Source organism: Schistocerca cancellata, chromosome 5, assembly GCF_023864275.1.
Source record: "Schistocerca cancellata isolate TAMUIC-IGC-003103 chromosome 5, iqSchCanc2.1, whole genome shotgun sequence".
Taxonomy (NCBI): domain Eukaryota; kingdom Metazoa; phylum Arthropoda; class Insecta; order Orthoptera; family Acrididae; genus Schistocerca; species Schistocerca cancellata.
In genome coordinates this window covers 506,960,976-506,987,764 of record NC_064630.1, presented here as the reverse complement: position 1 = coordinate 506,987,764, position 26,789 = coordinate 506,960,976, and the positions used below count along the sequence as shown (strand labels likewise).

The following is a 26,789-nucleotide window of genomic DNA, read 5'->3' as shown; positions in this document are numbered from 1 at the left end:
CCATACTCACACAAGCATATACAAAAGTACATTGTCACGCATCTCCTCTTATTTAGAATAACCATAATGGAAGAGCCACAGCGATTGCTTACGGCTGAATTATTTTATTAAATCAGTCGCTCTGCACTTCCATTAATATACAAATGTTTCGGCAATGTGTGGGAGTTAAACTTTTCAAGCCGAACAGGGAAATAGATGAATTCCTTAAATATGTAAAAGATGTATGTCACTCAGTGACGATAGCTGGTGCTTATAAAAATCCATTCAACTTTGGTCAAGAATGTACTGGAAGTCGTAACACCCATTTAGTCACGCAAAAGAAGTACTGTCGCTTTCAACGGATCAGTAAGATGGTCGTAGAGGAACTTGCTTCAGAGCGTAGAGATAATGAAGTAACATATCTCGAGACAGGAGTTTTAGTCAAGAAAATTCATTATCATGCGCGCTTGTATAGGGAGACAAAAGAAATTAATAAGCCCCATAATAGAACGAGTTAGTAAATTAAAATATCTCTGAAAAATCATACAGCAGAACGGACTAGAAAAATTTGCAATGCATGTAACATTTAATAATATGAAAAGGGACAGCGCTTAACTAGAAATATCAATCGCAACAAACGCTTACACAGGAAAGTAAAACTAAAGCACTATGCCGCAGAGAGAGTATCAGAATGTTTACATATTTGCGAATGCTGAATGATACTTGAAAGACGGATTGTCAGAAAAACAGTGGGTGCATTACAAACTAAAGACGGTTTGAAAATGAGAAGGAAATTTACCAAAATATGCAGAAAAATCTTTGGACAGCTCTACTAAATGAATGAATGCAGACTAAAGTAACAAATATTCCCGTACTTGTTGAAAAAGATATCAACAACGACATGGATTACAGAAATAAGATAAGATTTACAAAGAAACAACATGAAAGAAACGGTAATAACACATAGAAACTTTTTTATTAATAAAATGCTAAATTTAGAAGGTTTCCAAGACACAATAAATTAGACTTTAGAACCAACATGGCCAGAAGAAAGGAAAAGACAACATGGAGAAGATAGAAAAGCATTAGGAAAGACAGGAAGCAAAAACACCATAATAATTTTAAATGAAAAGAAAATAGATTTACATTAAATATAATAAGCATGACGACTTCGCACATAAAGTATTATTCTAACGACCGATGGAAGTATTCGACATCATATGACTATAGTTGTGGTAACCTCTACGCACCTGGTAAGGTCTCTCTAAATTCGAGTCATCTTCATCTTTCTAGTTTCTTGCCAGTTTTTCATTTCTGAGTATTCCCCCCCTCCCAAATAGCGATGAAACGTAGGACAATAGTTTTATGAACCGATCAGGACTCTCAGTGCGAGATATTTGACAGAAGTGTGATGTAAAGTGTTAGGAAAAATGTATCAACAGAGAGTTTTGACGTCACAGCTAGCTGTTCAGGACGAATTTGAATGCATTCCTGAATTTATTTGTGAGTGTGACACCCAACGGCCCGAAGACACGGCTCGCAGCCTCTCTTGAGAAGAAGATCGTTAGCGCTCGATGCTCTGAGAGGAGAGAAACGCTAAGAACGACTTTGGACTGGGCGAGCGCTGATTCTTGGGATTCCTAAGTAAAACAGGTTCCTCGACGCGATTCCTCCGTAATTGAAATTCGCGTGACTGGCACGTGTCCGTTAGCACGAATTTAAGAAGGGAACCGACCGTGCAGCAGCATATCCCAGCATAGCAAATAAAACGTAGCTGCGTGGCGAACTGTCTCGAAAGGTATTGTTCCCCCTTACGCTTTACTCTGTATTTCGAAACGCGAAATGTAGGCTTCTAGTGATTGGCGAGGATACTGTACTTATCCACGTATACCTTACTTTAAATGGTAGTAGTTTACAAGGGCGCGCCTTTTTGCGAGATGCACATGAATGTTTTATTTTGTCTGTACACCCAGACACGTTTCACCTTTTTAACAAGGTTTCTTCAGTGGGTGGCCTGGAATATTACAAGATTTTTCGTTTTAACATACTGTTTTTTTTTTAAAGTAGTCCATGGAAATATTTTATAATAAACTAAAACTGTACTTGCAGTTAAATGTCTAATTCATTATTCGAAAACCATTCATGAGGGAAACTGCATGATTTTCAAATAATGAATGCCATATGATAACATACGATTAAAGGTCTTTGCACTTCTAAACTGAAGTGAATAGCCTCAAAACGAGATGTGTAATCGCTACGCTGTTTCTAGGAAATGAAAACACCACATGCAGTGTGCTACGGCACAAATCTATACATCCAGATATAGTTCTTCGTGTTCATTTCTTAAACAGATCGATTTCTATTTTTACTGCAAAACCGGTGGCGACGTATGATTTTGATCACTGTGGGGCTTTTAACAGGGCTCTAGTGCAGAAAGTTCACGAGCTTCTACGATTACACTCTGTGAGCGTTTTGTCTGCCCAGTAAGGACAACCACGATCGCAAAACTTGTGGCTTTTGTAACAGAATATGTCGTTCAGAGTGATTACTATTAGACGGGGTATGCGAGCTGGGAGTCTTCCATGCGATGACCATTGGACGTTGCGTAGCTTTTGAGACGAAAAGTGCACATAGGTTGCTCTAATTGTCGTTTTATGCCCATTCATAACCATGTGTTTTTGTAAACTATAACCATAAACTGTTAAATAAGTGCTTGACTTCACCTACAAATGAGAAAGACGTTACTTCTGGCTTCACTTCACATAACCGTAATGACTGAAGCTCGCCTTTATGTCTTCCGTCACGGACTTAATTGTAGGTTTGAAATCTTAACACAGCGGAGACAGGGGCGCCCGCCATCTACATACGGTGTTTCAAAGTCCTTAGGGGGCGATAGATGGCGTCATAGAGAACACCTTTTGTGAGAGACAAAATATTCGCCGTCGCTTCCCAGCGTCCTCAGTATTCGCCTGGCCTGGGACGACGAGATTTCACCGAAATGACAAGGTCTATCAACCAGGTGTGCTACCATACTACCTAACCCAGGAAATTGATAAAGTGAGTTTCAAGAAGAAAACCACAGAAGTGTGTGTCACCAAGCGGAGAAAGATATTTAGAAGGCAATCAGGAACTTGACAGTATTGCGCGGCCTACCATCTTTCGCGAAGTGCAGATGAACAGATGATAGGCAACACATACTGCAAAGTTCCTACGCCCTGCCGCCTCCAGACGGCATAAACAGTTGAAGTGTCTGAGAACATTTTGTCTCTAACTAAAGATCTTTCCCCTGATGGGATCTCTCCCCCTACACGTTTGTAGCAAAGACATTGAAACACCCTGTATGTAACTATGCGTCATATTTGACAAATCCAGCGGCACGGAGGAACATTTGTTCACGCAGGCAAAGAACGCTCTGTCCAATGAGCTGGGCAATCATCGTGCTCTCATAGTGTGTTCCTCCTTTTTAGGAATGAAATGTTTTGCAGGCACCGGTGTAACCTTACATAGCACACATACACTATATGATCAAAATATCCGGAAACCTACTAATAGACATGAAAATGGGGTGTGTCCACCCTTCACCGTTGTGACAGCTTTAACTCTGCTGGGGATACTTTCAGTGAGTTATATGAATGTCTGTAGAGGAATGGCAGCCTAGTCTTCCTCAAGAGCCAAAAGAAGATGCTGGACGCTGGGATCTGGATGGTAGTTGACATTCCAACTCATCCTGAAGATGTGCTGTTGGAGTCAGCTGGTGACACTAGGTGGGCCATTCCATTTCAGGAATGTTATTGTCCACAAACCATTGCCTCGCAGATGCTTCTCTATGACGGGTGAACTGTCGTGCTGATACAACCATCACCTCCGAACTGTTCCTCTGCTGTATGCACAACTCAATGCTGCAAAATGTGTTCATATGTTTCCGCACTTAGTGTTTTCTTAAGCGCATTGAGGGGTTCACAATCCAATAATGAAAAACACCTCTCTGCCATAACATTACCTCTTCTGTACTTGACCGAGTGAGGTGGCGCAGTGGTTGGCACACTGGACTCGCATTCGGGAGGACGACGATTCAATCCCGCGTCCGGCCATCCTTATTTCGGTTTTCCTTGATTTCTCTAAATCGCTCCAGGCAAATGTCGGAATGGTTCCTTTGAAAGGGCACGGCCGACTTCCTTCCCCGTCCTTCCCTAATCCGATGAGACCGATGAATCGCCGTTTGGTCTCTTTCCCCAAAACAACCTAACCCAACCAGTCTCTCCCTCTCTCTCTCTCTCTCTCTCTCTCTCTCTCTCTCTCTCTCTCTCTTTCCCTCCCTCTCTATCGGATTACCACAGAGTCTACACCACCTCATGCGTTACATAAAAAGCATTCACTACAGAAATGTATGGCTTATGAGGAGCTGCTCAACCACTGTATCCCACTGTTTTTAACTCCCTCCGCACAGTCGTCGTGCTCACTGGACTAGCAGCACTTTGATACTCGCAAGTGATTCCCATCACTAATTCACTAATTTCACGCGATTTTTTGTAACACCCTCCACAACGTTCGACGCTCCCTGTCCGTCACAGTTTAACTGTGGTTGGTCCTTCGCATTTCCACTTTACATTCATTTGTACAGCTTTAAAAGGGTTGAAATGTCCCTAATGAATTTTTTACTCAGGTGAGATCGAACGACTAGTCCACGTTTGAAGTCACTGAGTTCTTTCGTTTCTGGACGACGGGACTTCAGATCCTGGTCCGACCACGCGAAGTTAGGTTTCCCGTTAATCGCTTAACGTGAATGCCGAGATGGTTTCTTTGGAATGGGCACGGGCATTTCCTTCCCTATTTGTGGTTCATCTCTAAATGCCCCAGTCAACTCCACTCTCAGATTCTTAACAGAAATAGGGAACGTTTTACTTAAGGAATGAACACGTTTTGCTATTAAAGATGTTTGCCATCATTGTTGAAATCACTGTAAAGGTTACATTTGTGACGTAAGGGAGAGAAGTACAACCCGTGAAAATAGCACAGCAGTTGCATCCCTCGTGGGGGATATATTTTCGGTTTTCCTTCTATGCGATTTAGTCGCTATAAGGGTGAACTTGAACGACTCGTACAAACTTCAGGAGGTGATTACTTCCAGGAATTGGAACAAAGTAGTTCTTATGAGTATAAGTCCAGAAATCCATATTTTCCTCCACAGCTGGCACTGTGCCATTAACATTCCCCCGGAATACGTACTGTATTCTGTCTTGTTGTAGACTGATATGCTGTGTGTGGCTCTATGGGTACTACAACTCAAAGTATGGGGCCCGCCCCCAGTTGGTCCTTATATTTCTACTGATGCTTCCTTCACCTCTAATGATTGATTTGTTAATACGAAAAATGAAAAGTTTGGAGTCCATGTTAAATTGTTAAGAATGGTGTTACAGAATAAGTAAACCAATTTTAAGATCGGAGGAAAGCTACGGCTTTTGATATGCTACCTGTTAGCAACGTCACTAATAAAGCACTGCAGCTTTGAAATCAATCTTCGGATTATGGATAGCTTTACTTCATAACTGGAATGATTGATGTTTAGAGCTATTAATTTTTAAAAAGAAATACTAAATGGTATTCGGCTGCAGTCGAGCAAATAGAATGGCCGAAAGACTGTCCAGATGCATTGAGAAAAGTACCTTAGAGACAGAATAACAGCCGAATTACCAAACATTTGTAAGTGCTTGTCAGGTTTAGTGAAAGGGTGTGCGCAGAAATACCGGTTGTGAAGCAGCGCCAAGAGTCTGCCCGTGTTACATAACGGAGCAGCACACAGTGGCAGTCCGCGTACACCGGACAGGCGCCGCCAGCCTAGCAAACGTGTGCTGGGCGCAGCAGGTGGCCGACGCACTAGGACTAGACGGTAGGAAGTGCAGCGCGTGCACGCTCGATGCTCTCCATGTTTTCTTAAACGATTTTAAAGAAACTATTCAGTTAAGAAAAATGATTCTTTCACATCTCGTAGCTTTCATTCGTCAGCTTCTTGGTGAACTGCCCATTATTTCGTTAACAGGCCTAGTTTTCGTAACATTTCGGGGTTAAATAACCAGCTACACGAAAATCGAATAGACTGCACTGAAAAATAGGTATTGCTATGAGTTTGGACTTGGTGTATTTTAACCTATAAATTACTGCATATGAAAAGTGGCTAACATATTGAAATTTTCTTTAAACTTCGGAAGATATCTATAACAAGCATTCTCTCTAATCTCGTGGGAATTTATTGTATGTAGGGTGCTCACTTCCACTCGTACATGCCCAACAATATATCAAAAATGAAATGCTCATAAAACCCCCGGTGTCTCATAAATGGTTCGTGACGTCGAAATGAGTTATTAATATATGAGTGCGCACTAGAGGAGAATATTTTACCATATGGTTAACATGTGGTACATCCTTATCTACAGAAATATGTGAGTAACCACAGACTTCATCAATGCAATAATGTATTTTTTAAAGACAGTTGATGAAACTGGAATTAGTCTTGGGTTGCAACATGTAAGTGAAGAAATCAGTTTTACAAAGAGAATGAGCTGTGTAACAACCTACTGACCTGACTCGTCCTGAGTTTCTCGTTTAATAATACACTGTTTCAGCATTCTGTCGCAATTGCAACTGCATTAGCGCCTTAGTGAGGATAAATTGTGCAACCTCTGTTGTGTTTTGTAAAAAGAAGCAAATTTTAATATGGCAACAAAAAACATGTATTATTTAAAAATTGACTTTCATGATGCTCCTCTATAGAAAGAAAGGATAAGAATTCTTAGGAAAATAAATCATTCCATGAGTTGTAACACTGTAGCCCTGTGTATTTTTAATAATGAGCAGCTGGGGTTGAGAAGTGTCAAATGATTTTATTTCTATACGACAGTGATCTGAGAAATATGAAAACAGTTCCCGTCACAAGGAGCATCTTTTTGTTCCTATCCCCATCCATAGTGAATCCCCAACCTTTTTTACCTGAAATATCTTCTGATATATTAATGGAGAAATCTATATACATATTGATGAGTAATGGCAAGCAGCTCACAGACTGAATCAACCGTTTTTTAACGAAAAGAACTACTGGCTTCAAGATAGTAATTCTTGTGGAGACAAAATTACTGTTTCGTAGCTTTGAAGCTGCGATCACTGACGACTTGCAGAATCTTGTCAACTATTCATCAAGTTCAAAACAGATTATCACTACTTTCAGAAAACACAAAAAGATGTTTGTGCTGAATAAGTTTAGTCAGTTATTCTTTACATGAATGGGAACGAAAAGACAATATGCTAATTGGTATGAATTTTTCTTTCTTATTTCTGAGACCATTGAGGTGTTGAAAAAAAGTACATTTGTCAAGTTTTAATCCCAGCTATTCATTATTAAAGATACAATGGGTTACAGAATTCCGCTGCTATTGTTATAGAAGGAGAAATTTATTGTTGCCTCATTTGTTAACCTTTTTTTTCTTTCAGGGAAGGGTTATCAGTGACACATATCGTGTAACACCTACATTTATCTCGGCGCCAATTTCAATTTTGCTTCTTTTGGCAAACTGGGGTTTACACAGCTTCACCTCGTTAATGCAGCTGCAGTTGTGACAGAATTCATAACAGTGTATTGTTAAACAAATGTTTATGAGACAGGCCAATAATTTACTAGAAAGCTCATTATTGGTATAAAAATAAAACTGTAATTTCCTCAGTTATGCTATTTACATTTCACCAACTATCAATGGCCCTTAAAAAAGTACATTATTCCACTGATAAAATGTGTGGTTACCTGCATATCGTGGTAGACTAAGCTCCACGTGTAAACCATATTGTAAAATACTGTTCTCTTTGTGTACTATCATTTGACAGAAATTCATTTCGATATTTCGAACCGTTTATGTGATTCAGTGAATCTTATTAATAGGTCACTGTCGCTGTATTGTTTGTGGCACAGGAGAAGTTTTCTTGACTCTGGAAAAACTATACATCTCTTCGCAAGTTTAAGAAAAATTTAAAAAATAAATCTCTTCCCAGTTCAAATAAAAATTCAATAGGCTGCCTATATTTCACAGGCAGAAATGTATGAACCTAATATGACGGAACGTAAACTCATACCGATCCCAATTTTTCATTGCAAATTATTCAAATTTCGTGTGATGGGCCGCTTAATTACCAAATATAAAATCATGTGAAAAAGCTTGCAGAGCAGCTGGAGGCGGGTGAGTATTAGTCATACAGGCACTGCTGGACCTTCACTAGCGAGCTCATCATCGTTCTCTCCGTGCACCTCCAGGCGCACGAGGGGGAAGGGAATCAGCACGCAGACTACTGGCTTTCGTTGTATTCTCACTCTTACACGAGAAGCTATGGCGGTTGCAGCACAAGGAATAACAGCTGTTTGGACATACGCTAGACCCGGAGAGATTGGTTCTACACAAACTCTGAAACTGAGCTGCATACATTTGGTGATTCGGTTGGTGTTATCTGGAATACCTTCCGTAGTGCAGGCATGCAGCCTCTCAACTGTTCCTACTGTGTCAGTCGAGAAAAATATCAACTCGGCTAGTTCTTGGTATGAATACCGCACCAACGCACCTGCGTTTTACTGCTATCGCTCCAACATCAGTGTACTTAATGGGAAAGCACGAAGTGTATTATGAGGGAATGGCATTGTGTATTCCATTCTGATGATAAAGTGATGCAGCCTTATGTAAGAATGTTTCATTTTTGTTGCAGGTGTGATCCTTGAAGGAGAAAGAGGTTACACATCACAGAAGAGGGTACACCTTCATAAAAAAAAGGATGGTAAGCATTCACCAATCAAGTTCACCATCAAGCGGCTATAGGAAAAGTTCTAGAACACAGGAAATATGGCAGATGCAGGAAAAGTGCTCAGTCAAATGTGCTAAACACCAGAAAAATTGATCTCACGCATGCTGCACATTCTCTGAGTCCTATGATGATGTGTGACATCTTTCAAATCAGTCTGGTCTTTATGGTGTTAATCTACAAACGACGTTGGCAGAAATGTTGAATGCGTCCGTACATAATTCGAGCTGTTTAATAAGTTGTTTCGTGTTATAACTTGCATGTTATGAAAGTATTCCATTTGCTTCATTGAAAAGTGATCAAAAACGCGTTGTTATTGGTACGATTTCTCATAATTAAATGTTAGTTAATGACATATAGGTGGTTAAAGTCTCCAGGACATCGTAACGTCTCCTAAAATATTCCAGAACGTTTTTATTAATTTAATAGCAGTATGTGCCGTAATACCCAATGTTATCTGTGTATATAAGAGTGCTTTCTCTCTCTCTCTCTCTCTCTCTCTCTCTCTCTCTCTCTCTCACACACACACACACACACACACACACACACACAAACACAAACACAAACACACGAGTGACTGTGGCTCTGAGCACTATGGGACTTAACATGTATGGTCATCAGTCCCCTAGAACTTAGAACTACTTAAACTTAACTAATCTAAGGACATCACACAACACCCAGCCATCACGCGGCAGAGAAAATCCGTGACCACGCCGGGAATCGAACCCGGGAACCCGGGCGTGGGAAGCGAGAACGCTACCGCACGACCACGAGCTGCGGGCGAGTGAGTGTGTTCGATTTTGTTAACTTGCCAGGTAACATGGGCCAATGAACTACTAGATTGCATTCTACGCCACAGCCCAATTGGATTTCAACTGAGCATTTTTTATAAATTCATCCGTAAAAATTTCAAATTTTTGGGAGACATAAATTCTTGATTAATATTGTGTGTAATTGTCGGCGGACATCCAAACACACACACACACACACACACACATTTACAAGAAGTCTAGAAAATTAAAAAAAATACTGCAGTAAACAAATGAAATAAAAGATTTTTTTGCTTTATCTAGAGAGGAAGTGCATTACAGTCCTGTACTTTCTTGTTTCAAGTCTTGTATTCCACATATTCTAAAAAGTCCTGCTACTGAATAGAAACGGTAGTCTAATAAGAGTGGTGTTACAGTTTTGCCAAAAACTGAGAATGATTAAATAATTTTTATTTATGTTGAAGATTATTCTAAATTTGTATCGCACTATTTGTAATATTAAAAAAAAAGTCCTTACTGACTGGAATGAAACTTTTCAGTTTGCCTTGAATCATCATGCTCATGGGTACTTTAGTTTTTATTTATGTGTACTGCAGACAGAACAACGTGGCTAGCATTGAACAAGGGAAAAAGTGTGCGTTTTAATAGATCTAACGTAGTAGTATTACGCGTCCATTTTCCTAAACAAACTGTATGATTTGCGCGCCAGATACGACCGAGAACCATCCCCAGAGAGCTCTGCGGGCGCAAATCACGATGAGGCCCACGTTCCGTGTAGTAACGAACTCGTTTCTATGCGTGCAACAACCGCGATGGAAACCATGTTCGGCAGCTTCAAGATGAGAAACACGTCACGTGCGAGGACGGCTTTAGCATGCAGTTTCAGTGGAGCGGGCAAAGCAGCATGACAGTCGGATCAGAGCAGGGCAGAGCTTGCGAAACCGAACCGTAGTACTGCATGGGTATGATAATAGCGGCACTGGAAGCAGAGCGGTACAATACTGACGGATCAAGTTTTTTTCCCCCGCAGAGCTGCGACCAGTGTTCGAGTAACTCCAGCTGCGTTCGGGCAGCTCCGGCAGAATTCGCCTGTTGCTACAGATACTTTAGCATTGTGTGGAGACTTTGATATGGCCGTTTAAAGTACGGAGGGGGGTTCGTCGTTTTTAACTATGATTGCGTAGGGTATCGGTAGTGACCGGACCTATGCTACCTCGTTTTCTGTGCTGTTAACCTCAATAAGCAATTGGGGCAGCCATTACTGAATGAATATGTTCTCCTCTTTGCTTTGCGATGTACGTTATTTTGGAACGAATTACCCTTCTCCATGCAATTTAAGTGATACGAGTACCGAGTACGACTTCCACAGCCAGGCGCCTATGCAGGGCTCGGTTCTGGGTTGGGGTTGGGTGTTCACAATTTGTTTATTGTCTCTCTGTCAACTTGTACTACTCCTCTCCCCTCCCACAAATATAACTAGCCGCCACCGCCACTTTTAACGTGCCAGCGGTATATGCCAATAATACTAACAAATAAGGTATGGGAAATGTTTTAATATATTAATAATAGTTTAAGTGCTATAAAATATTTAAAAGTAATAATAATAATCTGTTTACATCAGTGAATAATTCATTGCTTTAACATAAAGTCCAAGAAACTGCAGTTCAGCGAAATAACAATTTTTTGAAATTTGGAAATTTGTGGTTAGTTTCTATGGGACCAAACTGCTGAGGTCATCGGTCCCTAGGCTTACACACTACTTAATCTAACTTAAACTAACTTACGCTAAGGATAACACACACACACACACACACACACACACACACACACACACACGCATGTCCGAGGGAGGACTCGAACCTCCGACGGGAGGGGACCAGCGCGAACCGTGGAAAGGCGCCCTAGACCACGCGGCTACTTCTCGTGGCCACAGGTTTTGAAAAGCATACTTCTGAAAATTTGAGAAGTTTACGTGTCAGTTTTAATTTAAGATCTATAATACCATCAAACTATTACAACTTTGACAGCGTCATATTTTACGCGATATCAAATCGAAGTGTGCAGCCACAATTATTGGTATTTCACTAAGCACTACGGTTGTGAACACTTGTGTGCAGACTATAGTTATACGTGTTAAATGCAATGGACAAATAATTAGTCACCTCCAGGAGACATGACGCTAATACCGTGTGAAATCACCACTAGCCTTGATAATGGCCTCAATTCGGCGAGAAAAAGAGGCCACACGTGTATGCAGGTTTGCCATATCCAGCTGAAGATACTCATCGAGGATTAGATACGGCAGACATAATAAATCTTGGGGATGCTGACTGCTACTTTTCCCCCTTTCCCACTTAGTCGAAGGCAATTTCTATGGGACTGACAGACGATTTAGCGCGGCCTGTCTAACTGCTATAGAAAGCGTGAATGTTCGTCAAACCAAGAGCGTACGCATGCTGCTCTGTGAACACGGCAGTTGTCATCTTGCAAAGTGGGAGTGTCCACTGCTTACACATTATCATAATGTACAAGAAGTGCAGGATACGAAGAACATCTATAAACTATTGCAGAACTGCTGGCCGCCTGAAGTACACTGTCCAGACAATGCACGTTAAGGTAGATTTACATCTGGAATTTGTACGGGCACAAGTATGCGCGACATATATACGCATCTCCGGGACATATATCGCGACTTGTAGGAGCGCGCTACTTGCAAGTCATACACGTATGACTGTGCATTCACATCTTGGATCAGAGCGTCCGGCGGCACAAAGCTGTTTGGAATTCGCGATAGATTTCCAAGACTTTACATTTTTATGTGTTGGGGCGCTTGCCCTTTCGGCTGAAGAAAGGAAAACTCACAAAACGCAGCGAATACAGCAACGGACTCCACATAACACTCAGGATCAAATAGGCATTCTGAAACAAACATGGCGGCATTGTGCCAAGGATAGTACTGTGCATGCACAAGCTCCGCTTCTTGTCGAGCATATCGCGATAAACCTATACTCAAAATGATGCAACTTGTGTACGCGGGAAGCTTCGGATACAAGTTGCGTGAACTTTTGTGTCAGATGATGTATCGCGACATGTCAGACTGACACGACGCTCATACAAGTTGCGATACATGTATTCTAGTGTAAACGTACCTTTAGACCTACATTAGGCTGTCGGTGCGTCTGGTGTGTCGCGTCATTAGAAAAGACGCCAAATAGCGATTCGCAGGACCACACTACACGCCTCAACTCAGCTACTGTACAGTTTCTCGACCGCTACGGTCGCAGGTTCGAATCCTGCCTCGGGCATGGATGTGTGTGATGTCCTTAGGTTAGTTAGGTTTACGTAGTTCTAAGTTCTAGGGGACTGATGACCTTAGATGTTAAGTCCCATAGCGCTCAGAGCCATTTTTTGTACAGTTTCTGTGTTGTTTGACAGTTACTTGTGCCGTAATGAACAATGAATGGCCTTTTGCTTTGTACCCGACTCCAGATATACAGGGTTATTACAAATGATTGAAGCGATTTCACAGCTCTACAATAACTTTATTATTTGAGATATTTTCACAATGCTTTGCACACACATACAAAAACTCAAAAAGTTTTCTTAGGCATTCACAAATGTTCGATATGTGCCCCTTTAGTGATTCGGCAGACATCAAGCCGATAATCAAGTTCCTCCCACACTCGGCGCAGAATGTCCCCATCAATGAGTTCGAAAGCATCGTTGATGCGAGCTCGCAGTTCTGGCACGTTTCTTGGTAGAGGAGGTTTAAACACTGAATCTTTCACATAACCCCACAGAAAGAAATCGCATGGGGTTAAGTCGGGAGAGCGTGGAGGCCATGACATGAATTGCTGATCATGATATCCACCACGACCGATCCATCGGTTTTTCAATCTCCTGTTTAAGAAATGCCAAACATCATGATGGAAGTGCGGTGGAGCACCATCCTGTTGAAAGATGAAGTCGGCGCTGTCGGTCTCCAGTTGTGGCAGGAGCCAATTTTCCAACATGTCCAGATACACGTGTCCTGTAACGTTTTTTTCGCAGAAGAAAAAGAGGCCGTAAACTTTAAACCGTGAGATTGCACAAAACACGTTAACTTTTGGTGAATTGCGAATTTGCTGCACGAATGCGTGAGGATTCTCTACCGCCCAGATTCGCACATTGTGTCCGTTCACTTCACCATTAAGAAAAAATGTTGCTTTATCACTGAAAACAAGTTTCGCACTGAACGCATCCTCTTCCATTGCAACCGCGCCGAAAATTCAAAGCGTTTGACTTCGTCATCGGGTGTCAGGGCTTGTAGCAATTGTAAACGGTAGGGCTTCTGCTTTAGCCTTTTCCGTAAGATTTTCCAAACCGTCGGCTGTGGTACGTTTATCTCCCTGCTTGCTTTATTCGTCGACTTCCGCGGGCTACGCTTGAAACTTGCCCGCACGCGTTCAACCGTTTCTTCGCTCACTGCAGGCCGATCCGTTGATTTCCCCTTACAGAGTCATCCAGAAGCTTTAAACTGCGCATACCATCGCCGAATGGAGTTAGCAGCTGGTGGATCTTTGTTGAACTTCGTCCTGAAGTGTCGTTGCACTGTTATGACTGACTGATGTGAGTGCATTTCAAGCACGACATACGCTTTCTCGGCTCCTGTCGACATTTTGCCTCACTGCGCTCTCGAGCGTTCTGGCGGCAGAAACCTGAAGTGCGGCTTCAGCCGAACAAAACTTTATGAGTTTTTCTATGTATCTGTAGTGTGTCGTGACCATATGTCAATGAATGGAGCTACAGTGAATTTATGAAATCGCTTCAATCATTTGTAATAGCCCTGTACTTTGCACACAGCTCCCTTCGCAATGTTCGCTCGGAAACTGATTGATATTTATGGTCGTGCATTTAAGTACGGCAGCAATTGCCGTCCGGTTCCAATCCAATAGCCACTGATAAGCCGTATCGCTCCTATCTGGTTCCTACCACTTCTTACCACCACTGTTATTACACCACGTTATATGTCTACGAGTGGTACACCTTTCCTTGAGGATACGTTGGACAGTCAGCGATGAAGCGCCACCAAATTGTACAACTTCATTCATCCTGTGGTCCAAATACGACAGCCCCTTTCTGCCAAGTGTCCACATCTACTCTTCTCACTGTCCACAAGCACGCTACTTTATTGCCATGACTTGTGGCACCGATGGATGGTCACATGACCACATCGTAGCGGCTCTACACTATGTACAACGTTACAAAGTGAAAAAGTTAAGTATGATTTGCTTGGCGAGTTTACACAATTGTACGCGAAGCGACGTTGCAGTGGTACGCACGCTCCATTACAATCTGGGCCCGACAATGCCTGGCCTTCCAAAGTGAAATTCAGCAGGGCAGCGCCAGCCTCAGAGGACGCTGTCCGTCCGCCCCCTGGGCGTTCTCTCGACTGGACGCAATTGGAGAGGCGGAGGCGGAGGCGACGCCCCCGACGCTTCGCGCCGCCGCGAGCTAATGGCTCTCGGCCAGCGATTCGCCTCCCCCTCGCCGCTGCCGAACGGCAGCCCGCAGCGCTTCATTAGCGAACCGAGACCGCGGCCCGACTGCCCGGAAAGCGCTACCGCTACGGGAATTAATTAGCTTCAATTAGATGAACCACCCTCCGTCCCCACCCTGTGCACTCTGTCAGACAAAAGAACCGCTCTCTCGTTCACTGCCGCCTACCCTGTTTCCATTTTTCTTCAAAGTTGGACACTCGACTCCGCTCATATCGGAAGTTAAATGGACGTAAAGAGGAGGAGCGAGTGGGGAACCTGGGTGCGCTCGGCAGCAGCAGTAGAAAAGTTGCTGTGCAAACTTCAGATATTGTGAACGTGCGCTGCCTCTGTACAACTTTTCAAACGCTTATAACGGAGGAAAAGCGTACCTTTGAAGCACAGTTCAATAACACCATGCTTGAACGAATTTCAGAAGTGTCTGTGTGTACGTTTACTTGGTTTTGGGAGTCCTTTCCACCAAGTCTATCTCTATAATATTTGATCCTTCGTAAAATTTCGTAAAACATTTGAAGAGTGTGGATAGCATCTCAGCGACAGAAATCAACTATAGCTTTCATGCTCATCGGAATAATTTTGCTGCAAATTACTTCACACAGCAGTTAATGTGAGAACAGCAGTCAAGCGATTACAGATTGCACACAATAACTTGTCGGTTGACTTTGTGGCGCTCCAGAATATTTACGCTCGTTGCCAACCTCAGCTACATAAAGTATTGTGTGCCAAAGCAATAAGCATCGTCTATGAATGGTTGTCTTGTTCTACTTAATGACGATGGTATTTACAAAAGTGAGCGAAGAGGCGTTACCTAGTATCCTACCGTCTCCCCGTCATCTTTCCTGTCACTTCTATGTCGCATTAACCCATTACATGTTCGTTTATTTTATAAGTTATAATATGACTGCCTTGGGAGAAGCAGGCGGAGCTTGTCCAACAGCCCATGCACTACGAGCCGATCTAAAGTGTCCTTTCCCAGCGTCCTCCGCTCGGGGGCCATGTTCGAGCGTGCAATCTGGACAGAACTCTCCACTGGCTAAGTCAGCCGCTCGCAGTCTTTGCATTGTACTCACAGAGAACAAGATACTTGGTTAATGTTCTTTCCTAAGGGCACAGACAAAGATTCAGCTCGAAATGAAACCATTTCAGGTTACACGGTATTAGAGTAAATATTATCACGCAGCTATTTGGACTGAGAAATTGGACGTGAATCTAATCAAGACTTTGAATATTACCGCCTTGAGTTTATGGTAAAATACTTTATTTATACAACCAATTTCAGCCATCTGACGATCATCAAGTCCCTATATCCAAATAAAATAATACATAACTAACATTACAGACTTAAACTGTCGCGAACCTAACTGATGTAAGTATTTACACCAACACACATGTAACAGAATGGCACATACTGACATAAAAGTATTCACAGTATCATGCTAGGCGAAATATAAAATCACTGTCGTCAAATGATAAAACTGTGAACAATATATTGAAAATAAATGTATTCCATAACACAGTGAGATGATCCATTGGGAAAACCACGTAACATAAAGACGTAAATAGTCCACACTTGTACAGAGTTACCTGTCATCATATCATACTATAAATTATGTCCTCAATCTATAAAAACTGTACTATTAAGTGTACACACTGACGTTAAAACTGTAGTCAGCGTTAACGCTGTGAACAGATTCATACCATGCACAGATGGCTCAACAGGTGATCGCTGTTCACTGGTAGAGCCAAAGATGGTCATAAAATTCTACATGCATCGATAGCGACTATCATCTTACTATTATTTCGCTGTGTGTCGTCTGCTACGATAAGTACATGTGACAGTCCTAAGAGGTGTTCTATATGTTGCAACCAACAGCAATTTGCACGTGTTACAATTTCAGTGGCGGTGGCAGAAAAATTTACCTCAGTTAACAGATTCGTGGCATCAAATGAAAAAAAAACGTTTACTGTTACAGGTCACTATTTGTTTGTATTTAAAACGCGTTTCGAAGGTTTAAACCTCCATCATCAGGTGTATTTACATGTGTTAGTATGATACACGTGCGTGTTGTGTTACGATTTTGGGGTACCTTGTGGTCATAGGCTAATTTCTCTGTCGTAACACATCACATGTGAACTGTCATATTCTATAAGCAAAGATGGTGCCTGGAAACTATAGGTATTACCTAGTGGCTGTTAGCAGTTTACAAAATATGACAGTTTCCATGTGATGTGTTAAGACAGAGAGAGGTGACTGTGACCACTGGAGACAGCTCCACAAGGTACCCCAAAATTGCAATACAATATGCTCATATTTCATACTAACACATGTAAACCTACCTGATGATGGAGATTTAAACCTTCCAAAACATGTTGTGGATATGTGTAAACAGTGACTGGTAACAGTAAACTTGTTTCATTCGATATCAATAACAGTCATCGCAAAACCTAACCTAAATTTTCGTATTTACATATTCTTGACACTTTAAGTATCTGATGTTACTAATGAATTTTATTTGAGACATACGAACCTGTTGAAGGTCAGACGACTAAAATTAGTTGTATAAATAAAGTATTTTACCAATAGCTCAAGGTGGTAATATGACACTTTTCAAATACGTAAGAGGTGTGGGGCACAACCTCCTGAACACTAATCAAGACACTGAAACAAAACTATCCCGATATGAACATATTTGTGGTACTATCGGTTCAAGTTCAAGAAGAAAAACATGCAAGGTACGAAATTAAAGTGCGACGTAACTAAGAGCCTTCCACTCTTTTTTAATGGTGACGAAAGCAAATTGAAGAACAGAAAGCCGGCCGAAGTGGCCAAGCGGTTCTAGGCGCTTCAGTCTGGAACCGCGCGACCGCTACGGTCGCAGGTTCGAATCCTGCCTCGGGCATGGATGTGTGTGATGTCCTTAGGTTAGTTAGGTTTAAGTGGTTCTAAGTTCTAGGGGACTGATGACCTCAGATGTTAAGTCCCATAGTGCTCAGAGCCATTTGAACCATATTTGAAGAAAAGTAACGTAAGTCGAATACAGGTCGTCGAAGTGAAATTTCTAAGTAGAACAAGAGGTTGCTCTAGTCGATTACAGATTATCGAAATCAATTTTTTGCGATAAAAATGTTGCTATAGAACAGAATGTCAAGAACTATGAGTCGAGGCAGTCCAGCAAAAAATACACAAGTAACGGACGGTCGTGTAGTATCTGATACCTAAGCGCTTCGAAATTATAATATTTTCTGAAGGCTGCATTGGAATAATCTCGAAGTCATAAGAATATAAGTTCGTTGATTTTTTAATATTTTTCCACCGTTTGTATTTCGGTCGTTTAAATTTTTATAGGGTTGTATCGGACATGAAATTGTAATGTGTAAAATATTTTTATCACCAAAAAATTTTAATTGTTTCGTGAATGGCTATAAACTTGAACTTGTCCACAAGCTCACCTGGTTTCTCAAAGCTGTCAACTCGTTCTTTGCTGCTCGCTCCAGCTCGTGGATTCACATGACCGCGGCCTTAAATCTTCACGTCCTCGCACAAAATCGAACTACAAATCTTCACCGACTTTCATTTTTCTCCTATTGAATCGTCGCATTATTTTCAATTGCTCTGTATATTTGTATACTGGATTTAAGAAGTCCTCTTCATTAAAAAGACATACGCTGGCTGTTTTATTTTTTAACATGACCATACAGTGCTATTCTTGTTCGTTACTGAATATTCTCGCAGAGACTGTTATTTTTTAAAACAGGTTTCATGACCACCTCTTTGCTTTCCCGTCAAGCTTTAAGTATATCACCTAAAGATGTTCTTGGAAATGAACATTTCTGACTCACCTCCCTGATTGTCATTTAAAGAAGTCTGACTTTTCCTACGACTTCCTTTATATTATTTTCATCCCATTTACGTCTTGACTTCTCATCTCTGCCTGTGAAACGAAATAAGCGTAATTCTTTTTTGTCCAATAGAACCCGAATCTAGTGCGATGATAGTTTAACATTACCGTCGTTATTACTTGGTCTGTTGTCACGGACTGATGGACGGTGCCTGGAGTGCGAAGCCGCAACTGTGAGATTTCTGTACGATTAGTAGGATCTGTGTGCACTGCACATCACAGTTAGTAGCGAAAACTAACATGGATGGATGTGTACGAAGGAAAGGAGACGGAGGGAGTGTTGGCAAGGGGAGAGGGGGGGAGCGGACGCTTGCGTGTGAAAATGTTCTCGAACCGGCCCTGCATGGGATCCTGTATAGAGACAGTCCCAGCCGTATCTAGAGATACAATAAAAATGTAATACTGCTTACAAACAGTACAGGACACTCTTCGAGTTAAGTAAGCGCACCGAGAAACTCTGTAGGAACAGATAACTTGTTGCTACTCCGGAAAGCACTGCTATTTTAATTCAAACTGGCTTCAGTAGTCTTGTTCCTCCATAGTTCGCACTGCAATCGTGCGTCGAGTACTCACACTAGCACTAGCATTTAGAAACAACTCTTGTCGGACACAATCCGCTGTCCGATATTACCTGCTCTTTGCCCGCCTCAACAACTAGTTGTTCTTGTTGTGGTCTTCAGTACAGAGACTGGTTTGATGCAGCTCTCCATGCTACTCTATCCTGTGGAAGCTTCTTCATCTCTCAGTACCTACTGCAACCTACATCTTTCTGGATCTGCTTAGTATATTCATCTGTTGGTCTCCCTCTACGATTTTTACCCTCCACGGTGCCCTCCAGTACTAAATTGGTGATCCCTTGATGCCTCAGAACATGTCCTACCAATCGATCCCTTCTTCTAGTCAAGTTGTGCCACAAATTTCTCTTCTCCCCAATTCCATACAGTACCTCCTCATTAGTTATGTGATCTAGCCATCTAATATGAACCCAAGGAAAGGCTTCTGTAATCAGTTTTCTCGTACAATACACGGGAAGAATCTAAAGACGTAAGAGCAGATGGAAGGAAATTCTGTAGATGATATAGTTTTAAAAGCCTAATGCGAGAAGTGAATAAATAAGAAGAAGAAGAAGGGAAATGCAACGCTCACGAAACAATTGTGTAAGTCACCACACCGAACGAAACGCAATTTTATCTGTTTCTTTCAGACTGAAGTGTTTCAGTATGATTGCTCTATCACCTGTGTGTCCTGTGTTCAGTATGAGGTATATTATTACAGAATTAGTACAGAGATAAATACAAAGATATGTAAGTTAACAAGCTAAAACAGCCATATTTGGTTTACAACGCCATCGACGATCACTCACTGCAGTAAGTAACAAACGACCGTTATCAAGGAGTCGAATATATCTGTCCGGAAACGTTTTACGTTGAAACACCTCATAAATCTAGTCGTGGCAAAGGCAGATGCTATTTTGCGATTCGTGAAAAAAAATGCTAAGAATGTGTGATTCCCCCACGAAGGACGTCGCTAACAAACCAATATTCGAGCAAACCTTTAGTATTCCTAGATACTTTGTGGCCTTTACCAATTTGAGTTAATGGAGTACATGCAGCACAGTAGATGGAGAGCTGCAGCCCTCGTCAAGAGTTCGCATAGCCATCGTGAGAGTGTCGCAGAGATGCACAAAAGACTGCAGGCGCAGACTTTACAACAAACACTATGTGGGCCACGGAGAGTCTTACAAAATTTCTAGAGCGCACGTCAACATACGTATTACGTCCTACAACAGGCATTCCATGTAACGACCGAAATTCGGATTTACACAGAGGATTACCGACAAGCTTACTTGCAGTATACGATCAGCAAATTCGTTTGGAAGGTGGAGCGGTGGGGGGGAGGGGGGGGGGGAGCGGCGTGTGGTCGATTGCCTAGTACAGCTGTAGCTCGACGTATATTCCGAAGATGGTACTAACTCACGGCTAGGTATGAGATTGAACTAAACTATTTGTTTAATAAATTGAGATTGGCTTCACTTCACAGATACAAGTAGTGGAAGCTATAAATTTCTTCAGAGTGAAATTCTGTATTCTGGGTTGACGATGACCTGTCTTTCAAAGCCAAAGTTCCACTTTCTGGGTTCACACATTCAATGCGGCTCTCTACCATGGCCTGGAGAAGCAGCTGCTGTTTAGAAAGGTCAGACTGAAATATAAATGGAAAAAGACATGTGGATCTCAATGTAAGACAAACTATAGAGCTATTAAATATCTGTGTTACACTGTTTGTCAAAGTTGTATTTACTGGTAGATGTGAAACAATGTGGAGAAGCCAAAATTAAATCTGTGAATGCTGAGAATGGAGATTTCACTCCCAAATTCATGTAGCTCAGCAATGAACAAAAATACAAACAATTGAAGGACTTTTATTAATAGAAAATACACGAACTTTTTTTAATCCTCCGTCTATGTTTCTTTTTCTCTCAGTATTAAACAATACACAAGTTCTTGCTTTCTGTTCTAGTATAGCGGCTATGGCTTTTGTACTTAATATCTGTCAGCTTCCTTACATGTTAATTTTAAATTGCAGTTAGTTTCGGAGTAGCGCGTCATACAAACTGACAATACCACAAAAATCGCTACATGTATTTCTACTATGATACTTCTTATCAGACCTAAATAGAGATATATCACCGAATTCGTCTCATATAGATCTATTGCAGCCGAAGAAATACGATAATATCAGTTTTTAAAAAAGTTTGTACCTCTGTTTCGATGATTAATGGAACTGCGGAAAATTGTTTACAGATAGCACGGTTACTAATCGTCTAGGGGAAATAAGATTACTTATATCTTTAATGAGTCAAAGTTATTTAAGATGAAAAAGGTTATGCACCACGTACCACATGCAAAAGGATGCAGTGGCTGAATGACAGATAACAACATTCAGCCTAGAAATATATAGTTGGAACATCTCTTACAAGACACAGGTACCGAGTAAGAAAGCGTTTATCAAAATGAAACCAGTAAGGTGATGAAACGGATAAACATATGTGGTTTCAGGCAGTGGTGTGGAGCAACGTCTGTCCACTGGAGTTCCATCATGGCCGATGCACTGTACGACAACTACATGAGCTTCACAAAGTCTCCAGAAGATGTCTATGAGAAATGAATGTATACTATCGGACTTTTGAAGCAAAAAAAATATAGTTTTCAACTTACAACTTCATAACAATTTTGAGAATATTGTTTGCAAATAACACAAAACTTCCTCTCTTACAAACTTCATAACGAAAATGAAAACACTACCTTACAAAACGCACTCTATGTCTCTTGCACTGTCAAATTTTCATGCGTAATGTATAGAAGGCAATGTTACGCACCCAATATGTAACAATATCTACATACAAAACACACACACACACACACACACACAAATACCGCTACGTACATAACATTTCAATTTTTATTTGGGACAATGGCAACATTGTTACAGAAATAATTTAAAATAATTTCAGTTCCTCGATTCTGACGCAGGTTTTAGGGAGGCTTCCCTCGGTCGTCAGCCAACTGCCGGAACTGGAAGTCCTCTCTTAAACATTATCCGTTAGGATTCCGTCTGCCTCTCTTCCCAGCCTCCTGTTATATTTGGCTGAAAAGGACATGTCCTAAAACAATCCGCCCTGTTAGTGTATATACATACTGCCTGAACAAAATGCAACTCTCTCAAGGATTGTTTCAGCGGCACCAGGGTATAATACGCGCATACTAAAGGTTTGTGCTGTTACTGATTCATTTGTCATATTCATCGGCGATTAGATGACGCACAGGAGGTTAATCTGATGTGTCCTGTTTTAGCTCTGCAGGCAGTAACTGTGCTGAGTTGGGAAGTGAAGTGTTTGAAACATTCATTCAAGAATATACCCATGCTCCACCGAAGAGTACGTCATACTGAACAGTTTAAGCCATTTGAACGGAGTCGCATTGTAGCGTGCGGGAAGCTCGATAGGTGTATCAACGGATTGCTGCACATTCTGGGCACAATGAATCGGTGGTGTGTCGCTGCTTTCGACATTCTTCTGTGGAACGTTACCACACCTTAGACCAGGTTCTGGACGTCCAAGTGATACAGACGCACATCAAGATCGACGCATTGTGCGATCAAGGGTTTCCGACCGAACGTCATCCAGGGACAAAATCTGGGCACACGCCGCACTTGCTGTGTCGTCAGAGACGACACGAAACTGTCTACTTGCCGCAGGATTAAGATCACGTGTGCCTCTGGCCACGCTATCACTGCTACTACGACAGCGCGACGCATGGCTACTCTTGTGCCGTGAAAGAGTTGACTGGAGAGTGGAATGGCGCTCTGTCGTCTTCAGTGACGAGAGTGCATCATGTCTTTATGCGACTGATGGACGTTCTCTTGTACAGAGTAAATCTGGTGTGCGACCTATTCCAGAGTACATTTGTTCACGACACATGGGTCATATCTTAGGCACCATGCTGTGGGGGGGATCATCAGTTACAAATCGCTGTCACATTTCGTGTTTTTGCAGCGTAAGGTAACCAGTATATGCTACATTGCATGGGGTGTTATCCCCGTGCTACCGCCATTTGTTTGACAATAGGTGACGTGCTGTTTCAGCAGGACAGTGCACGTCTACATTCGGCTGCTGTGACGCAACGTCCTCCTCGTGGCGTACATCTACTGCACTGGCCTGCAAGAGCATACACACCCATTTTGTCACCAGAAGAGGGGCACCCTGTACTGTGACGTGTGTTTCATTTGATTTGAATGTACTATCATATACTCCTGCAACATGAGCGACCTGTCACCTCACTTGTCAATAAAATAACCTCGTCCTTGAAGATGTTGCATTTTCTCCCAGAAATGTATGTATGATAGGGCTACACTTGTTGAGCAAGTCATCGGTTTTACTTCGTCAAGTATGTGAACAAAACACTTTCTTTAGTATTTCATACTTTTGTATGAGATATATTGTCGCAGAATTAAATTAAAAGTGCACTTGGAGAGGAAATAAGAACAACTGCAACATTAACAATATGACTGGAAATACACTGCAAAACACAAGTAAAGGTTCACTTTTTCGAAACGCCGCAACTGTCCCCCACTGTGACGTAAAAGTTTGAATTTTTGGTCAAGGGTGCCTACAACTTCCCTCTTGAATGATAAATACGCATGGTGGCGTGTGACGTCACCCTCGGGCTCGGCGACCCTTCAGACAGCAAGGTGTTAACACATCCGAAAAAAAAGGAGAGAACTCAGAGGTTCTCGTGTGGTATAAGGTGGGTTAACGATGTCACATGGACACCAAATTTCACAACTCTGCCCAACGCCGCTGTGGACGTGCCACACAATGGTAAGGTCGTCACACACCCTATTCTTTTGACGCTTCTGCGATGCAGGTCGGAGCCACAACTCTCAGCGTTGAAATTACGCTGTTTTCTTGTGGGTGGCCGAGGACAACACTGCAGACCCCCCGCCACTCAGAATGAGGAGGTGGTATAAAGGGCCTCTATGGAACCATCCCCTTTGATTGGGCATTGATTTCAACACATTTTGCGGTCGAAAACGACAGTTCGCAAGGTGATGAGCAACAGAACGACGTTCTTGACAACTTTCGACGCTGCTGATACACCCATGGGCAACTCAAGGATTCTCTAAGGACGTCGTGAGCCAGCAACCACATGAATTTGATAGCACGATGTTGGAGTGCAGGGCGACTACAGTTTTTGCTCTGGTGTACAAGACAGTACCACTAGGGACCGTTCGACGAAATATGAACGCGATCTGAAGAAGGAAAGGATGCTGATGCTTTTTCGGCCCTCCTGTTGTGAAATTATCACGGAGGGGTGCGACATTGGCAAACGCGTGAATAAAATGGCAAATGGTCCCTGTAAGACCTCCAGTTCGGCAACATCCTCCGTGCTACCTGGCCACCTTTGATGATCACTTTAAAAATGAACCTGTATAGAGAAAAACTGCGACGGGATGCTACGGACTTTCAGACAGGCAACCCATTGACACCCCTCTCCAGATGCATACTAGCAGGCGCTAGAATATCAACGTAGCCTGTCTGCAAACGCCTTCGACTCCGGCACAGTTTGTCTGTGTGAAGGTACATTTTTAAAGTGCTCAACAAAGGTGGACGGATAGGACCTATGGTGTTGCCGAACTCGGAAGTCTTAGAGGGATCCTTTGCCGTTTTATTCATGCATGTGTCAATGTCGTACGCCTACGTGATCACGTTATAGAAGGGGGCGAAACAGGAGGGCTGATAAGCATAAGTTCCCTTTGCTGCTTCGAATCGTGTTCATATTTCTTCGAATGGTTTTGAACAGTCCCTAGTGGTTGCACGCCGTAATAAAACTAATCTAAACTACTCCTGCACATGCCATGAAGAACCAAAGGTATCTACTGGCCGCCGTGTCGTCCTCAGCCCACAGGCGTCACTGGATGCGGATATGGAGCGGCATGTGGGCAGCACACCGCTCAGATTCCGAGACTGGAGCCGCTACTTCTCAATCAAGTAGCTCCTCAGTTTACCTCACAAGGGCTGAGTGCACCCCACTTGCCAACAGCGCTCGGCAGACCGAATGGTCATCCATCCAAGTGCTAGCTCAGCCCTACAGCGCTTAACTTCGGTGATCTGACGGAAACCGGTGTTACCACTGCGGGAAGGCCGTTGGCTGCCCCCGGTACACCCAGAGTAAAAACTGCGGTCGCACTGCACTTCAAACGTCTGCAGCCACGTTCAGTGGTGTTGCTGGCCCACGATCTCCTTAGAGAGGTGTTTAGTCGTCCACGAGGGTATCAGCAGTGTCAAAAGTTGTCAAGAATGTCGTCATGTTGCTCGTCAGACTGTGAACTACCGTTTTCGACCGCGAAATGTGTGTGAATCAACGCCCCAAGAAAAGGGGACCTCTATGCCACCTTCTAAGGCCTATTCGTGTCTGGAATGTTTTCATTGGCCACCTACAAGAAAACCGCGTGACATGCTGGGCGTCGCGGTTCTGATCTCCATCGCAGGGGCGTTAAAAGAAGGGACGAAATGTGGATAAAAGGGGGATATCACGACCTTCCCATAGAGTAATACGTCCACGGTGGCGCTGGGTAGAATTATGGCGATATTTGGTGCCGATTCGACATTATTAATCCACTTTAAACCTCACATGAACAACAGCCTTTTTTCGCATGTGTCAGCACCTTGCTATTTGAAGCGTCGCCAAGTCCGAGGGTGACATTGATTAGGTCACGCCTTTGTCCGATTACAGAGGAAGGTTGTAGGCACCTTTAAGCCACGTTTCAAACTTCTACGTCGCAAAGGGGGACAATTACAGCGTGTCGCAAAAGTGATGTTTTAGTTGTGTTTTTCACTGTAGTTTCGATGCCCCAGTTCTGATCAAGGTTTCAGTAGGTTTCCCTTGGTTGTCAGACAAATACCGAAAACCCCCCCATACTGTGAAAATATATATATAAAAAAATCACCATATGAGGGGCTTTCCAGTATTTGTCTGGCAACCAAGGGAAACCTATTGAGACCTTGATAAGAACTTGGGCACTGGAACTCTATATATATCCTTCCAACCACAGCCTACCACGTTCCCGGCCGGAGTGACCGAGCGGTTCTAGGCGCTACAGTCCGGAACCGCGCCACCGCTACGGTCGCAGGTTCGAATCCTGCCTCGGGCATGGATGTGTGTGATGTCCTTAGGTTAGTAAGGTTTAAGTAGTTCTAAGTTCTAGGGGACTGA

At 42.5% G+C, this 26,789-nt stretch overlaps 1 long non-coding RNA gene and 1 pseudogene across 3 annotated transcripts in view; one reads left to right on the top strand and one right to left on the bottom strand.

Moving 5' to 3' along the window:
• The window catches only part of LOC126187712 (uncharacterized), a 283,923-nt gene that overhangs the window by 112,180 nt on the left and 144,954 nt on the right, over positions 1 to 26,789 (top strand). For all 3 annotated transcript variants that reach the window (XR_007537781.1, XR_007537779.1, XR_007537780.1), the window contains one exon: positions 8,716 to 8,784. This is a non-coding gene — a long non-coding RNA (uncharacterized LOC126187712). The remainder of the gene's footprint in view (positions 1 to 8,715; positions 8,785 to 26,789) is intronic.
• LOC126189215 (5S ribosomal RNA) lies at positions 25,608 to 25,725 on the bottom strand (annotated as a pseudogene).